Here is an 18,044-nt window from a genome sequence, read left to right as displayed (position 1 = left end):
CAAAATGCTTGCCTAATATGTCTGTTTATCCAAAAGGAAGTACAGAGGGAGAGCTAGATAGATAGCATTGCGTTACATTACATGGCAATGCAATGCACAGTTGCTGAAGTTGAACCAAAATGAGCTTGTCATCTGGCTTCTGCAACTTTGAACATGAAAAATCCAATGAGGAGAAGAAAAGCGAAGCCAAAGAGTCCATCCCAAAATCCGACAAACAAGCAAAATGAACAAAAAACATTGAATTCAATTCTTTCTGATTTTAGAAACTGCATTAAAGAAGGGGTGCACCGGTCCTGGAGATACTGCAATACCAGGTCAATGCGTGGAGTGGACAGAGCAAGCTCTTTTTCCATCTCCCTGTTCTAAAAATCCATTTAATATATGGTCCCCAGATAGGGGACGTATCAGATATTAAACTGATAAGAACAGATTTTTTTTGATTGAATATATCTTTTATTAGCACAAAAAATAAGTTAACAGACAGTGTACAGTGCCGCAGCCCAGTACACACAGAATTCTACATCATATTTACATAGCATGAGGATACGACGCACTAACTAGACACATCACACCCCTATGCTACACAAAACACTCAATCTGAAAGAAAAAGCATGTCAAGCAATACAGTACGACGAACCGTGATAAGGGATGGGGATTGGGAAAAAGGGGATGGGGAGGGGAAAATCACAGGCCCGAAGCTTTATTGAAAGACAAGACACATAAGGGTAGAGGGGGAGGAGGGGTTTAGTCCTCATCCTCGTCCTCCGGACCGTCCATGATGGAATAGTCTCTGATCAGGCTGTGGATCAGCCTGCGGCAGTCCTGGATGGACATCCTCTCCCTCCTCAAGATGAGCCGGTTCCTGGCGACCCAAACGGCATCCTTGAAGCAGTTCATAAGGCGCCAAGCCTCCTGGATGGCTCCGACGGTATGAACCCCAGGGAAGAGTCCGTAAAGCACAGAATGGTGCGATAGGCTCGCCCTGGGGACAGAGTTCCTCAGGTCGTCCTCAAGTGCAGTCAATAGGCGCTGTGCAAATCCGCAGTCCCAAAAAGTGTGCAAAGATGTTTCCTCCACGAAGGGGCACCTTGGGCAGTACCGGGCCTTGCACAGGTTCCGGGCATGCATGAATGACCGGACGGGCAGTCCGCCCTGAATCGCCATCCACGACAAGTCCTTGTGCCCGTTGGTCAGCCTGTCAGACGACACATTTGTCCACACAGTCTCCAGCGTGTCCTGGTGAAGTCCTGTGATGTTCTCCACGTCATCCTTGGCTCTGATTAGCTTGTGGATAGTTTTGGGCTTCCACAAGTCGGGCTTGAGTCCCTCCAGTTGATGCTCCCCCACAAATCGAACGACGTCTCCGTAGAACCATGGCGTCGTCCAGTTGTAGGGGAAGGAGCTGTCCCACTTGTCCCAGCCGAGTCGCCTCCAAAGAGGAAGCAGGAAGAAGCGAGACATGGACCTGCCCGCGGAGCCATTCTTGACTTGCAAAGTCCGGCGGACACAATCACACACAAAAGAGGATCGCAGGAGGGTGGGGATATCTGGAACGCCCTTCCCACCCTTGCGAGGCTCCTTGTACATGACGGCCCGCCTGACTCTGTCCATCTTGGATCCCCAGACAAAGTGAAACACTGTCCTGGTAATGGCCCTGCACACAGTGACGTGTGGGGGCCAGGCCTGCGCCGTGTACTGCAAGACGGGCAGGACCTCATTACGCAGGACGAGTGCCTTACCCTCACAAGTGAGGTGTCTGAGGCTCCAGAGTCCGATCCGTTGCTTCACCTTGGCCAAGCGTTCTTGCCAGGACTTGAGGGCCGCTCCTTGCTTCCCGAACCAGACTCCCAGCACCTTGAGGAAATCCGGTTGAATGTTGAAGGGGAAGGGGGCGGAGGAGGCCGGCTGCCAATCCCCGAAGAGCATGGCTTCCGACTTCCTGCAGTTGACTTTGGCCCCTGAAGCCCGGCCGAACCTCTCACACGTCTGGACGAGGGCGTCGACTGAACCACGATCAGCGCAGAAGATGGTGACGTCGTCCATGTAGAGCGAGCACTTGACCTCGTGTCGTCCCGGACCCGGTGCGGTGATCCCTCTGATCTCTCCATTCTGCCGGATAGCCTCTGCGAAGAGTTCTATAACACAAACAAAAAGAAGAGGTGATAGAGGGCAGCCTTGTCTGACCCCAGAGAGGACAGGGAAGGGGTCAGTCTTCCAGCCGTTCACCAACACCGAGCTGTGGATATCAAAATACATCAGACGGACATACGAACAAAACATGTTACCCAAACCTAACCGGTGCAGAGCTCGGCCCATGAACTCGTGGGAAACCCGGTCGAAGGCCTTCTCCTGATCCAAGGAGACCAGGGCTGCGTGTGCGCGGCGGACCTTGATGTACTCGACCGTGTCCCGCACGAGAGCGAGGCTGTCTGCGATGCGACGTCCAGGGATGCCGCAGGTCTGGTCCGGGTGGATGATCCGTCCGATGACCGTCTTAAGTCGTGTCGCCATCGTCTTGGCCAGGATCTTGTAGTCCACGTTGAGCAGAGTGATGGGACGCCAATTCCTCAGGTCGCACCTCTCTCCCTTCCGCTTGTACAGGATCGTGACCATTCCTTCCCTCAAAGATGGATGCATTCTACCCTCCACCACCATCTCCTCGTACAGGTCCAACAGGTCCGGACAGATGAGGTCTCCCAGCGCTACATAGAGCTCCGCTGGAAGACCATCACTGCCCGGGGTCCTGCCGGTCCTAAAGGATTTAGCGGCAGAGAGCAATTCGCCCACCGTCAGAGGTTTGTCCAAGGCTGCCGTGCCTGCAGGATCAAGATGGTTAGTGATACCTGACAGGAACTTATCAGCAGCGTCGGGGTCGGTAGTCTTGTGGGAGTAGAGTTCGCTGTAGAAGTCGCTGACGACCCTCATCACGTCCTCCTTCCCACGTCGCATGTTTCCGCTCTCGTTTCGCAGCTCGTTCAGGGGCGTGTGACCGGCATGAAGTTTCCTGAAAAAGAATGAGTTACATTTCTCACCCTTCTCCAGATTCTCCACTTTGGAACGGAAGACGATTCGCTTGGACTCCTCCTCAAAGTGCCTTTTCAGGCTCTTCTTGGTCTCCTCCAGCTCCTCCCTCACGTCCCAGCCGCAGTGAAGAAGGTCCTGCAGCGACCGCAGCTCGCGCTGCAGCCCTCTGAAGTCCCTCCTCTTCTCACACGCCTGTTGTCGACCCTTGGCCTGAAAGAAACAGCGAAACTCAAGTTTAACATATTCCCACCAATCAGAGACTGTTTGGAAGCTACCCTTGTAGGACTGCCACATTGCGTAGGCTGCTCTCAGCTCCTCCATGACTTCATCCTGAGCCAGCAGAGCACAATTCAGCTTCCAGGAGCCGGGGCCGGACGGAAAACCGTCGCCGAGGACACCTTGTAAGTGAATGGCTCTGTGGTCGGAGAAGAAGCAGGAGACCATCGAGTGCCTACTCTGCCTGACTGCCCGAGAGGTGAACACAAAGTCAATCCTGGAGCGGAGTGAGTCATCGGGTCGGCTCCACGAATAGTTCGTGGAGCCTCTCCCCATGGAGCCCACCACATCCTGAAGAGAGGCCTCGGTTACCATCTCGATGAGCAGCTTGGACGTGATGTCCAACTTGGCAGATGTGCCAGAACTACGACCATCCTCCTCGATGGGGCAGTTGAAATCCCCGGCCATCACTAAGGTCCTGGTGGTGGCAAGCTGAAGCCGCAGGGTCTGGAAAAGCTCCAAACGCTCATTCTTCAGTGGGGACGCATACACGTTGATGAACCTGACAGGTTCTCCCGCCCAGTTGCCATCTACAACAAGAGCCCTGCCGCAGATGAGCTCCTGGACGGACTCAAGCGTGAATGCGCCCCCCCTGATCAGAATTGCGACCCCCGCAGACTTGCAGTCACCCCCACCGGACCAGTAGGATGGACCGTGGGACCACTCCCTGGCCAGATGTTTGAAGGACCTAGAGGAGGGAAGGGAACATTCCTGCAACATATAAACATCACACAACTGGGAAGTAAGGAAGGCATAAATAGTCTGACGTCTGAACTTGTCCTTGATGCTCCTGACATTAATGGAAAATAAGTTAATATTAGCCATCATGTAGGGAAAAAAGAAAAAGTTAGCGCAGGCCATACACCTTAGTTACCACTCCGGTCGGGTGGTCCCTCGTCGGTGTTGACTGCTGGTGACGGGATCACCAGCAGGCCCTCTTCCTCCATCTGGTCAAGCAGCGCGGCCTCGATCTCGGCCACCACCAGTTCCTCCTCTTCTGGCTCGGCCACCAGGGTCTCAACCATGTGCTCCATCTCTTCTGGCTCAGGGAGGGTATCCTCCTTTTCGCCTACGAAATCCAGAATCTTCTTTTTGGAGGATTCAGTAGCAGGGCTGTCCTCCACCTTCCTCTTTCCCCGGGTTGGAACTGGGGAGACAAGAAGGGGAAAATCCTCCTCGGAATAGATAGCGGCGGGTGGAGGAAAGGTTAATTCCACCGCTACCATGGTCTGGGGAGGGAGAGTGGCTGCCGGGGCAGGGGAAAGGACACCTGCTGAGGAGTAGGGGAAGGAGGAAGAGGAAGTGGAATCCTCAGCAGGGGTGGCCGGGGTGGGGGGGGATTGGACCGGGGTGGCAGGGGGAGGGATCGAGAGAGGGGTGACAGAACTCTTACCCTCCTTTGACTTTTTCTTCTGCTTCGGAGCTGCTGGGACCGTCGCTGGGGCTTTGGCCACCGACTCCTTGACCGCTTTGGCCTTGGTCGTCTCGGCCTTGGCCGCTGGGGCCTTGGTCGTCGCGTCCTTGACCTTCACAGGCCTGGTCGTCGGGGCCTTGTCCTCCGTAGCTGGGGTCGTCGCAACCACCGATGCCCAGGATCTCTCACGCTTGGGGCAATCCTTGTACAGATGAGCCGCCAGCCCACACAGGTTGCAGGACGTCTTCTTCGGGCAGTCCTTCGAGCTGTGTCCCGTCACTCAACAAATCCTGCAGGCATCCTCCTTGCAGTCCTTCATCTCGTGGCCGTTCTTGCCGCATCTCCTGCAGTTCCGCGGCATGTCCGGGTAATAGATGAGGCCGTAGGAGTTGCCCAGGGAGAATGTCGGGGGCAGGTGCCGAAGTCCGTCTGAGTACGCCAGGTCCCTGTGAAGTCTAACGGTCACCGACCACTTACCTGTCCAGAAGCCGAGTCCATTCAGGATGTGAGAGGGTTCCTTCACAACCAAACAGAAGCGTCTCAGGAAGGTACAGATGTCTTGGCCTGGGGTGTGCGGGTTGCGCATGGAGACCGTGATCCTCCTTTCGTCCCTCTGGATAGGGCAGCTACCTGTAAAGGCAGAGAAAGAATTATCCGGTCCTTTTGCGCTTACCATTTCCCAGAACCTCCTGCAGGTGTTCACAGTGGCGAAGGTGACGAAAAAAATCCCCGTCAAGAAGGTCTGGATGCTGAGGGTGTCCGACCTGGAGAAGCCTCGATCCAGCAGCATCTTCTGGCAGAACACGTCCGAGGACATGTCCGGCACCCTCCCATCCACTTCCTTCAGCTTCAGGGCCACCGTCTGCCGCATCCATGGCTCCAGGGCTGGAGCTTCGTGGCGGGGCTTCTGGGGTCCCTTCTGCTGGCCAGTCGTGGAGGCAGAGTCCTTGGGGTCAGAATCGGCTCCTGGCTGGGCCCTCCTGGCTGTCCCCTGCTCCAGGCTCTTCTTTTCGGCCTTCCTCGCAGCGCTTGCCATGGCTTTCCTCCTGCAGTTACTTCTTGGAGCTGGATCTGGAACTCTTCCCGGAATGGGTGGAGCTATGCAGATTCTTCTCCCGTCGTGTTCTGGACAAATTCCCCGAAAGGTCTTTGTCTCGATGATTTTCTTCCTCGAAGATTCCACAGGACAGCCCGATTCTTCTCCGAGTCTTCGTCTTCTTCTGGATTCTTTAGAGCTTCTTCCTCCCACCGATATCCGCCTTCCTTCTCCGATGTCAGCTGGGCTCCGAAGCTCTTCTCCTTCCGAGTTCGATCGCTCTCGTCAAGTGTAGATCGTAGCTCTTGTGTTCTTAAAAGAACAGATACTACACTTGATCTTAGCCAAAAGGCCGAGAAGCGATAACCAGAATTGGTTTCGTACTACGGAGCCACCTAAGGATCCTGAAAAGTCCATTTGTGGAGATGAGCTCCTGGACTCCCGTTAAGAAGACATGTTGTCAACCTCTAGATCCCTTACATGCCTGCACTTTTCGGCTTGCTGCTGCTGCAATCCACGCGTTTTAGATCTGCATAACTCCACCTCTTTAAACACAGCACCCTCACCCCCTGCTGTTCCCACCCGCCTCAACACCGTTGGAAGGGAGGAGAACCAATTAAGGCGGGGGGTGGGGTGGAACGAGCAGCTGTCTACCCTTAGCAGGAGGGCTGCTGATTACTTACCTCTCCTGCTGCTGCTGGCTGTCCAGCAGCAGACTGAAGGTGGCTGCTGCTGTGCGCAGGTATATAAAGGCTCAGAGCCTATTATGACACGCGCAGCCAGCGTTCCATTGCCACATTCCATCTACTGCAGGCAGGATACCTGGCTGGCTGAATGTCACTGAGAAGCTCACAGAGACCGCCATAAGCAACAGTTTAACAGAATGCCACAGACTAATCAACCCAACTTTTTGGGTTGGGTTCTCTTTTATAGTCTGCAGGCATTAAATGAAAGAAGTCAGTGTTCCAGCAGAGGGAGACAACGTTTCAGAAAAGGCATTGTAGCAAACCAAAAAAGAAATTTTAAGCGCAGCAGAGTAACCAGCGCACATACCTGTTAGCTCAGGTGAGTTTAAAAGGCTGCTGTTGATAACAAGGGCATTTGCTAAATAGATGGTGTGTGTGCAACAATATACTGAAAGGTCAATTATATTGTGCAGCTTATCTCACCACCTGTAGTTATTTAGGTGAAAGCTCCAAAATGCTTGCCTAATATGTCTGTTTATCCAAAAGGAAGTACAGAGGGAGAGCTAGATAGATAGCATTGCGTTACATTACATGGCAATGCAATGCACAGTTGCTGAAGTTGAACCAAAATGAGCTTGTCATCTGGCTTCTGCAACTTTGAACATGAAAAATCCAATGAGGAGAAGAAAAGCGAAGCCAAAGAGTCCATCCCAAAATCCGACAAACAAGCAAAATGAACAAAAAACATTGAATTCAATTCTTTCTGATTTTAGAAACTGCATTAAAGAAGGGGTGCACCGGTCCTGGAGATACTGCAATACCAGGTCAATGCGTGGAGTGGACAGAGCAAGCTCTTTTTCCATCTCCCTGTTCTAAAAATCCATTTAATATATGGTCCCCAGATAGGGGACGTATCAGATATTAAACTGATAAGAACAGATACTACACTTGATCTTAGCCAAAAGGCCGAGAAGCGATAACCAGAATTGGTTTCGAACTACGGAGCCACCTAAGGATCCTGAAAAGTCCATTTGTGGAGATGAGCTCCTGGACTCCCGTTAAGAAGACATGTTGTCAACCTCTAGATCCCTTACATGCCTGCACTTTTCGGCTTGCTGCTGCTGCAATCCACGCGTTTTAGATCTGCATAACTCCACCTCTTTAAACACAGCACCCTCACCCCCTGCTGTTCCCACCCGCCTCAACACCGTTGGAAGGGAGGAGAACCAATTAAGGCGGGGGGTGGGGTGGAACGAGCAGCTGTCTACCCTTAGCAGGAGGGCTGCTGATTACTTACCTCTCCTGCTGCTGCTGGCTGTCCAGCAGCAGACTGAAGGTGGCTGCTGCTGTGCGCAGGTATATAAAGGCTCAGAGCCTATTATGACACGCGCAGCCAGCGTTCCATTGCCACATTCCATCTACTGCAGGCAGGATACCTGGCTGGCTGAATGTCACTGAGAAGCTCACAGAGACCGCCATAAGCAACAGTTTAACAGAATGCCACAGACTAATCAACCCAACTTTTTGGGTTGGGTTCTCTTTTATAGTCTGCAGGCATTAAATGAAAGAAGTCAGTGTTCCAGCAGAGGGAGACAACGTTTCAGAAAAGGCATTGTAGCAAACCAAAAAAGAAATTTTAAGCGCAGCAGAGTAACCAGCGCACATACCTGTTAGCTCAGGTGAGTTTAAAAGGCTGCTGTTGATAACAAGGGCATTTGCTAAATAGATGGTGTGTGTGCAACAATATACTGAAAGGTCAATTATATTGTGCAGCTTATCTCACCACCTGTAGTTATTTAGGTGAAAGCTCCAAAATGCTTGCCTAATATGTCTGTTTATCCAAAAGGAAGTACAGAGGGAGAGCTAGATAGATAGCATTGCGTTACATTACATGGCAATGCAATGCACAGTTGCTGAAGTTGAACCAAAATGAGCTTGTCATCTGGCTTCTGCAACTTTGAACATGAAAAATCCAATGAGGAGAAGAAAAGCGAAGCCAAAGAGTCCATCCCAAAATCCGACAAACAAGCAAAATGAACAAAAAACATTGAATTCAATTCTTTCTGATTTTAGAAACTGCATTAAAGAAGGGGTGCACCGGTCCTGGAGATACTGCAATACCAGGTCAATGCGTGGAGTGGACAGAGCAAGCTCTTTTTCCATCTCCCAGTTCTAAAAATCCATTTAATATATGGTCCCCAGATAGGGGACGTATCAGATATTAAACTGATAAGAACAGATTTTTTTTTAATTTGGCTATCCCCTGCAGAGGGATAAAACCGTTTATTAAAACTTTAACAAATTACAAGCATAATTACACAAATACCAAACGTTAAAAGACAAATGAAATTTACAAAACAAAAAAATACAAAGATTTTAAATAATTAGGTTCCATTGGTCAACAAGCCATTTTTTGGAAATATGTACATTCTTCTTTTTGTCAATTAAATAATAAGTATACATTTCACATAAACATAAACTTAAAACATCATTCACTGATAAAACATCTTGTTTAAAAATAGCAATGTTGCGCGCTTTCCAGAGAGATGACTTGGCGCAGTTCACTGTCTTCCAAGCCATTGTGTACTGGTCCATTGTGGGGCATTCCATAAGTCCGTATAGCACAGTTTTATATGTAAAGTCCTTGAGGTCTGCCACCCTTTCCAGTAGGGGGAGCAGTCTTCTCCAGAAATCCTTTGCAAAATTACATGTCCATAATAGATGTTCCACCGTTTCCTCGTCTTGGCATCCGGCTCTTGGGCAGATGGCAGACCTCACAAATCCTCTTCTGTATTGGAATGCCCGGCAAGGAAGACAGCGGTGCATGCAACTCCAAGCCAGATCTCTCTGTTCATTAAAAAGATAAAAAACGTTAATCATTTTCCAGATAGACATAGATTTGTCATCATCATATCTGTCAACATTACATATTTCCTCACTTTTACGTATTTCTTTAATTAGTTTCTTACTATTTCTTAATTCCTCTATTTTCTTAGTCCCTAAATTAAAATCGGACACTATTTTCCTTAAAATCTCATAATGCGTCGACAAATTAAAAGCATGGGGCACAGATATATTAACTTCATACCATCCAAACTTTCTCATAAAAAATCCTGTATTAAAACGCATAAAAAAGGACCAATAGTGATTCTTAAAAAGGGCATTAAAACAGTAAACGAACAGATGGATTAAAAGAAACCTATTAAAATCTGGAAAATCTTTACCACCTTTTACTTTTGATTTCATCACGATTTCTCTTTTCAGCTTTTCCATTTTTGAGTTCCAAAAGAAGGTAAAACAGGTTTTGGTTATCTTTTTTAAAACATTAACAGGCGGGGGGAAAACCATGCTAAGATACAATAAAAGAGGTAAAATCACCATCTTTAAAACCAATACTTTACCCTCCATTGTAAGTCTCCTCATGTTCCACATACATATTTTCGTATTTACTTTCTGTGTAACTGTTTCCCAACTATTATAACCATCATTATTTTCAGTGAATGATATACCTAAAATGGAAATGGATTCGGAGACATTAATTGGTACATCACGTAAAATCATCCCCCCAACACTTAAAATGTTACACTTATTAAAATTGATTTTAAAACCAGAAGCTAGACAAAAGGATTGCACTTGATGGAGAGTGGCCGTAAGTGATGGTGCATCTGTACACAAGACCGCCACGTCATCCATGTAGCCTACAACCTTGGCCTCCAAACCACCGCTTCCAGGCAGAGGGACACCGCATATCTGTTTATTTTGGCGTATTGCACATAACATTGGTTCCAGTGCACAGATAAACAGTATTGGGGACAGAGGGCATCCCTGTTTCACCCCTGACCGTAAAAATACCTCTTGTGTCTTAAAACCATTCACTAAAATCTTACTTGTACAATCCTTGTAAAATGCTTTAAGCGATAGTAAAAACCCTTCTGGTATGCCCATTTTCTCTAAAACTTTAAAAAGATAAAAGTGTGAGACACGGTCAAATGCTTTTTCAAAATCAATAGATAAAATCGCCATTTTCCCCTTTCTGTCTTTCACATCCTCAATACAGTCTTTCACTAAATTCAGATTGTCCCATATACTGCGCCCCGGCACCCCACACACTTGATTAGAATGAATAACTTTGCTGATGACTTCTTTTAGACGATTTGCACAAATTTTAGCCATTATTTTATAGTCACAATTTAAAAGTGTTATTGGTCTCCAGTTTTCTAATTTTGATTTATCACCTTTTTTGTATAGGAGGGAGACTTCACCTTTCTTCCAGGAATTTAATAAAACCTTATTATTAAAAACCTCAGTAAACAAATAAAACAAATCATCTTTTAAAATATCATAAAAACATACATAAAATTCTATTGGGATGCCATCAGGACCAGGGACCTTTCCAGTTTTAAAACTTTTAATAGTTTTTAACATTTCTTGTTCCGTTAAAACTTGGGATAAAAACTCTTGGGATGCGGGATCTAAAACAGCTGTTAGTCCTTGCAGCGAATCATCCATTAATTTATTATCTATATTTTTTCCATTAAAAAGATTAGAAAAAAAAACCTCAACTTTACCCAGCATATTTTTTATATTATTCTCACCATCTATATGGTCAATTATCACTTTTTCTTTTTTATTTTTCCTAAAAAAATATCTGGAACACTTTTCATTTTCTTCTATATGTTGTACTCTAGAACGAAAAATTATCTCTTTTCCTTTTTGTTCTAGCCATTTTGAAATCTCTTCTTTTAAGTTTGAAATATCAAGTTGTACATCTATCCCATTGTCTCTGAGCTTAAATAATGTTTGTAGGCGGGTATTTAAAATTCTATATTCTTCATATTTTTCTTTGGCTCTACATATACTCTTTTTAATAAAAAAGTCTTTTATTTTTACTTTCATTCTATCCCACCATACACTCATAGTCTCATTTGTTTTTTTCCCTTTTCTACATTTCCTATAAAACTCAATAAAATCTGATAAAATCTGCGGGTCGGTTAAAAGGGATACGTTCATTTTCCAGCTTTTCTTACCACATTTTTTGTTGTCATTTACTTTTATGGTAAAGGATAAAAGTTTATGGTCTGAAAATATATTAGTTAAAACTTCACATTTGGCAGGTATTGTTTTATCTGAACCAAAAATAAAATCAATCCTAGAGCTACAATTAGCATTGCTCCAAGTGAAACCGGCGTCCTCTGGGCTGTCACTATGACACTCTTTATATATGTCTATCAATTTAGCATCTTTGACTATATCATGTAGCATACCTGAGGTTTTATCGTAGTTCCTGCTTACAGAGCTGGAGCGCCGGTTTTCACCTTTTAAAACACAATTAAAATCCCCTGCTAAGATAAAAGGTTCAGAGTTATTAATAAATAATGGTAAAAGATCAAGCATTTCGGCTCTTTCATTTTTCTCTGGGGATCCATAAAAATTTAAAAACTGCCATCTAATACCATCAATAAAAGCTTTCACTAATAAAATACGACCTGGTAAAATTTCCTGAATAAAATCAATTAAAACGTTCCCTTTAAAAAGTATGGCTACACCCGCTGATCCTGCAGCATTCGATCCGGACCAGACAGATGGCCCACACTTCCACTCATCTTTATATTTTTGATATGACATTTCATGTGGGATATTACATTCTTGCAGAAAAAATACAGATGCAGTAAAACACGTAAAAAAATTAAAAAGAGCAGTTCTTCTCGTGTTAGATTTTATGCCTCTCACGTTGAGGGAAATACCTTTGAGTTCAGCCATCATTAGAAAATGTAGAAATTTTACTTAGGTAACTAAGAGCAACGGATTTACCTGTCCGATGAACCTGATCAGACCACTGGGCTTGCGCCTCCCTCCTCATCTGATAGTATCGTCACGAGAGTCTCCGTGGAGGAGGAAAGATTACCACATTTATATAAACCCGACGCTACACTGGCATAGCTCGGAGGGCTGGCTGGCAGAACCCGCTGGGTCTCCATTGGCTGGCCATGCAGTTCCTCATCAGGTGGGTCCCCGAGGGGTTCCGCCGCCCCTGTTTGACCTGTAGAAGGTCGTCCTATAGGAGGAGGTTGCGCACAAGGCAGAGCCTCTGACTCTTCAGAGGCAGCAAGATCCCGGTCCCCACCTGTAGCAGCGGAGACCGAAACCCCTGAGGGTCCAGCGTCCACGTCCCCTTCTGAAGAAGTGTCCATCTGTTCACCTCCTGCTGCCTCCTCCGAACCACCCTTTTTCTTTTTCTTAGGACCCACCTTTATCCACTCAGCGCCCTCAGCACTAGGAGACCCAGACTGGGCATGGGCTTCTGTGTCGGCCTTTTGCCGGTCCCTTTTGACCTTACCAGTAGTGCCCTTCTGCTCCTTCTCAGCCCTCCTTTTGGACTCCCGCAGGTCCTGCAGCCAGGTTTTGGGATTTGGTATTTTATCTGTCATAGACTCTGGAGACACTTCACTATTTGGTACGCCCTTATTGTCTCCAGAGGCTCCAGGTTGTTGTTCCTCCTCCTGAGGGGTGGTCTGATCTTTTGGTCCTTGGTCGGACGTCTTGGACTTCCCCTTTTGCTCATCTTCCCGAAATCTGTGAGGACAAGAAAAATAAAAGTGACCTGGAGTCTGGCAAAAACTGCATTTCTTTTCCTTAGGGCATTCTTTGGTCTCATGTTCTTCACTAGCACAATTTCTACATGATACATGACAGTTTTCTTTTGAATGACCATAGCGCCCACAATTTCTGCAATATACTGGCATCCCAGAAAAGAAGAAATCCCCATTTGTTTGCCCAATTTTGAAACGGGCAGGGGGGAGCCGTATACCACCTGGTGTATTTGGATCTCTTGTACACTTCACAAGGAATTTCCACTTAGATGTCCATATGTTATATTCGTTTAATATCTTCCCAATACATTTAACACTTTTAAAATAAATTGCTAGAAATGACATTACTTCTGGAGCAGAAACAAAGGGCGAAAATATTTTTACAATAACCAGTCTTACCTCATCCAGGACGTGCTCAATAATTTGTATCCCGTTCAAAACAGGACTATTTTCAACTTTTTTTAACTTTTCTAGTACATCTCTAAAAATACCTTCTCCGGTGAATGTGATGTCATAGTCACCTCTTCTGGGATAATCCTGGATGGAGAGAATTTCATTCCTTTGTACGCCAAGAAGGTTCCTGAGCACGTCCTGGACTACATACCCTAATTTCCTCATATCCGAGCCACCCGCCGTGAAGTGAACTCGGATAGAGTTTTTTAGCCTCGCATAAAGAGGCACGAGGTTAGGGTCAACCTCCATGGAAAAAGGCAACAAGGTTGCAAATTGCAGCCGCTTGCAATCTGCGCTCCCAGTGTTCTTGCAGCGAAAAACACCTGGAAGCTGGGGGATCGCAACTCGTTACCCTGGGACTAAGCCCTCTCCCTAATAGCAGCAAGCAGGTTAAGTCCACCAAAGTGGACGATCCTGCCAGGCCAAGGAGAGGGGTACCCGAGTGCCCTTCAACCACAATCTCCTGCAATAAAGCACTTGATCGTAGCCAAAAGGCCGAGAAGCGATAACCAGAATTGGTTTCGAACTACGGAGCCACCTAAGGATCCTGAAAAGTCCATTTGTGGAGATGAGCTCCTGGACTCCCGTTAAGAAGACATGTTGTCAACCTCTAGATCCCTTACATGCCTGCACTTTTCGGCTTGCTGCTGCTGCAATCCACGCGTTTTAGATCTGCATAACTCCACCTCTTTAAACACAGCACCCTCACCCCCTGCTGTTCCCACCCGCCTCAACACCGTTGGAAGGGAGGAGAACCAATTAAGGCGGGGGGTGGGGTGGAACGAGCAGCTGTCTACCCTTAGCAGGAGGGCTGCTGATTACTTACCTCTCCTGCTGCTGCTGGCTGTCCAGCAGCAGACTGAAGGTGGCTGCTGCTGTGCGCAGGTATATAAAGGCTCAGAGCCTATTATGACACGCGCAGCCAGCGTTCCATTGCCACATTCCATCTACTGCAGGCAGGATACCTGGCTGGCTGAATGTCACTGAGAAGCTCACAGAGACCGCCATAAGCAACAGTTTAACAGAATGCCACAGACTAATCAACCCAACTTTTTGGGTTGGGTTCTCTTTTATAGTCTGCAGGCATTAAATGAAAGAAGTCAGTGTTCCAGCAGAGGGAGACAACGTTTCAGAAAAGGCATTGTAGCAAACCAAAAAAGAAATTTTAAGCGCAGCAGAGTAACCAGCGCACATACCTGTTAGCTCAGGTGAGTTTAAAAGGCTGCTGTTGATAACAAGGGCATTTGCTAAATAGATGGTGTGTGTGCAACAATATACTGAAAGGTCAATTATATTGTGCAGCTTATCTCACCACCTGTAGTTATTTAGGTGAAAGCTCCAAAATGCTTGCCTAATATGTCTGTTTATCCAAAAGGAAGTACAGAGGGAGAGCTAGATAGATAGCATTGCGTTACATTACATGGCAATGCAATGCACAGTTGCTGAAGTTGAACCAAAATGAGCTTGTCATCTGGCTTCTGCAACTTTGAACATGAAAAATCCAATGAGGAGAAGAAAAGCAAAGCCAAAGAGTCCATCCCAAAATCCGACAAACAAGCAAAATGAACAAAAAACAATGAATTCAATTCTTTCTGATTTTAGAAACTGCATTAAAGAAGGGGTGCACCGGTCCTGGAGATACTGCAATACCAGGTCAATGCGTGGAGTGGACAGAGCAAGCTCTTTTTCCATCTCCCTGTTCTAAAAATCCATTTAATATATGGTCCCCAGATAGGGGACGTATCAGATATTAAACTGATAAGAACAGATTTTTTTTTTTTTAATTTGGCTATCCCCTCACAGGGATAAAACCAGTTTTATTTAAAAATTACACAGATGTACAGAAATAAAAGCAACATTTTACATCATTACAAATTTTTATACATTGTCTCGAAACATACGAGACTTAAAAACATAAATTATTCAAATAGGATAAAAATTTGCATATATTCAAATTAATAAAATGTTACAAAAATTCAAAATGTGTTCCATACATTGACATCCCATTTTAGGGAGATATTTGGATTATTTTTTTTATCTAATAAAAAATATACATACATTTCACTTAAACAAAAACTAAAAACATCATTTAAAGACAATTCATCATGATTAAAAATTAAAATATTTCGGGCTTTCCAGAGAGCTATTTTGGCGCAATTTATTGTCTTCCATGCCATAATTTTTTGGTCTTCTGTTGGGCATTCCATAAGTCCATAAAGTATTGTGGCGTAGTTAAAGTCTTTGAGGTCTGCCACTTTTTCCATCAGAGGGAGCAATTTTCTCCAGAACGCTTTTGCAAAAGGACAAGTCCATAGTAGATGTTTCACTGATTCCTCCTCTTGACATCCGCTTCTTGGGCAAATGGCAGACCTCACGAGTCCTCTTCTATGTTGGAATGCCCGGCACGGAAGACATTGGTGTGCGCAGCTCCAAGCCAAATCTTTCTGTATATTAAAAAGATATTTTGCATTAATGACTTTCCATATATTCAATATTTGTTCATCATCATAGCGCTCAATGTTACATAACTCTTCATTTTTACAAAGACTTTTAATTAATTTCTTACTATTTTGTAGATCTCCCGCTTCTTTACCCCCTAAATTAAAATGAATCACTATTTTTTCTAAAATTAAATAATGCGTTGGCAGTTTAAAAGCATATGGAGATGATAAAACCGTTTCAAACCACCCAAACTTTCTCATAAAAAAACCAGTGTTATAACGCATAAAAAAGGACCAATAGTGATTTTTAAAAAGGGCATTAAAACAGAAGCAAAAAAATTTAATTAAAAGGAACCTACTAAAATCTGGAAAGTCTTTCCCACCTTTGAGCTTTGGTTTTGTTACAATTTCTCTTTTTAATTTCTCCATCTTAGAACTCCAGAAAAAAGTAAAACATGCTTTAGTGATCTTTTTTAAAATATTTACAGGGGGAGGGAAAACCAAACTCAAATACAATAAAAGAGGCAAAATGACCATTTTTATAATTAATACTTTACCCTCCATCGTTAATTTTCTCATATTCCACATACATATTTTCGTATTCACTTTCTGAGCTACCGCCTCCCAGTTATTTAGACCATTATTGGATTCACAGAAAGAAATACCTAAAATATTAATAGAGTCAGTTATTGGAATAAAAACATCGTGTAAAATCATCTCCCCAATATTTAAAATACTACTCTTATTAAAATTAACCTTAAAACCAGAAGCTGTACAAAAGGATTGGATCTGTTTGAGTGAGTTTTGTAGTGATGGTGCATCTCGGCAAAGGATCGCCACATCGTCCATGTAACCCACCACTTTTGCTTCTGTTCCTTTGCTTCCAGGTAGAGGGATACCACATATTTGTCTATCTCTACGGATTGCACATAAAAGTGGCTCAAGAGCACAAATAAAAAGTAGTGGGGACAGGGGGCACCCCTGTTTTACCCCTGATTTTAAAAAAACATCTTGTGTCTTAAAACCATTTACTAAAATCTTACTTGTGCAGTCCTTATAAAACGCTTTAAGAGATAATAAAAACCTTTCTGGTATGCCCATTTTTTCTAAAACCTTAAAAAGATAAAAATGAGAAATCTGATCAAAAGCTTTTTCGAAGTCAATTGATAAAATTGCCATCTTTCCTTTTCTGTTTTTAATGTCTTCAATACAGTCTTTAACAAGGTTTAGATTGTCCCAGATACTGCGCTCAGGCACACCACATACTTGGTTTGAGTGGATTATTTTTCCTATAATTTTTTTTAAGGCGGTTTGCACAAATTTTTGCCATTATTTTATAGTCACAGTTTAGTAGGGTTATAGGTCTCCAGTTTTTTAAGTCTGTCTTATCACCTTTCTTATATAATAATGAGACCTCCCCTTTTTTCCAGGATTTTAATAAAACCTTATCATTAAAAACTTCAGTAAAAACATAAAACAGATCCTCTTTTAAAATATCATAAAATTTTACATAAAACTCTATAGGAATACCGTCTGATCCAGGGACTTTTCCAATTTTAAAACTTTTTATGGTTTGTAAAATTTCTTCTCCTGTTATGTTTTGTGATAAAAACTCTTGGGAGGCGGTATCTAAAACAGATGTTATTTTTTCTAGAGAATTTTGCATTATATTTTCATCTATTCTTTTATCATTAAAAAGATTAAAATAGTAACCATGTACCTTTTCCAAAATTTTTCCCATATTTTTCTCTCCATCTATATCTTCAATTACTGTTTTTTTCTCTCTAATTTTTTAAAAAAAATATCTAGAACATTTTTCGTCTTCCTCCACGTGTTTTATTCTGGAGCGGAAAATGAGCTCTTTCCCTTTTTGTTCTAGTGATTTTGTTATTTCTTCTTTCAGTATTTTAATATCTTTTTCTACTTCTAGACCATTTTCTCTAAGTTTATATAAGGTCTGTAACCGGGTATTTAAATTATTATATAATTCTAGCTTTTCTTTTGCTTTATATATGCTTTTCTTAATAAAAAAATCTTTTATTTTTTTTTTCATTTTATCCCACCAGGCACTTATAGGGACATTTACATCTTTCTTCCTCCTGCAGTTTTTATAAAATTCAATAA

The 18,044-nt window shown here is 44.4% G+C and overlaps 4 non-coding genes and 1 pseudogene across 4 annotated transcripts; all 5 read right to left on the bottom strand.

The window, feature by feature from the left end:
- Positions 1 to 277: 277 nt before the first annotated feature.
- On the bottom strand, positions 278 to 472 carry LOC141181927 (U2 spliceosomal RNA). Its single transcript, XR_012257455.1, has one exon. It is a non-coding gene; the product is annotated as a U2 spliceosomal RNA (small nuclear RNA).
- Positions 473 to 6,036: 5,564 nt separating this feature from the next.
- LOC141182080 (U2 spliceosomal RNA) lies at positions 6,037 to 6,114 on the bottom strand (annotated as a pseudogene).
- Positions 6,115 to 7,223: 1,109 nt separating this feature from the next.
- LOC141180991 (U2 spliceosomal RNA) lies at positions 7,224 to 7,414 on the bottom strand. The gene has a single exon (XR_012256610.1). It is a non-coding gene; the product is annotated as a U2 spliceosomal RNA (small nuclear RNA).
- A 1,109-nt stretch (positions 7,415 to 8,523) lies between these two features.
- LOC141181959 (U2 spliceosomal RNA) lies at positions 8,524 to 8,711 on the bottom strand. Its single transcript, XR_012257474.1, has one exon. It is a non-coding gene; the product is annotated as a U2 spliceosomal RNA (small nuclear RNA).
- A 6,384-nt stretch (positions 8,712 to 15,095) lies between these two features.
- LOC141181990 (U2 spliceosomal RNA) lies at positions 15,096 to 15,286 on the bottom strand. Its single transcript, XR_012257496.1, has one exon. It is a non-coding gene; the product is annotated as a U2 spliceosomal RNA (small nuclear RNA).
- Between the last annotated feature and the right edge of the window lie 2,758 nt (positions 15,287 to 18,044).

Source organism: Phyllobates terribilis, unplaced genomic scaffold (assembly GCF_046119375.1).
Source record: "Phyllobates terribilis strain yellow unplaced genomic scaffold, ASM4611937v1 Scaffold_34__1_contigs__length_13252353, whole genome shotgun sequence".
Lineage (NCBI taxonomy): Eukaryota > Metazoa > Chordata > Amphibia > Anura > Dendrobatidae > Phyllobates > Phyllobates terribilis.
The sequence above is the reverse complement of the archived record's forward strand: the minus strand, read 5'-3'. Positions and strand labels throughout refer to the sequence as shown.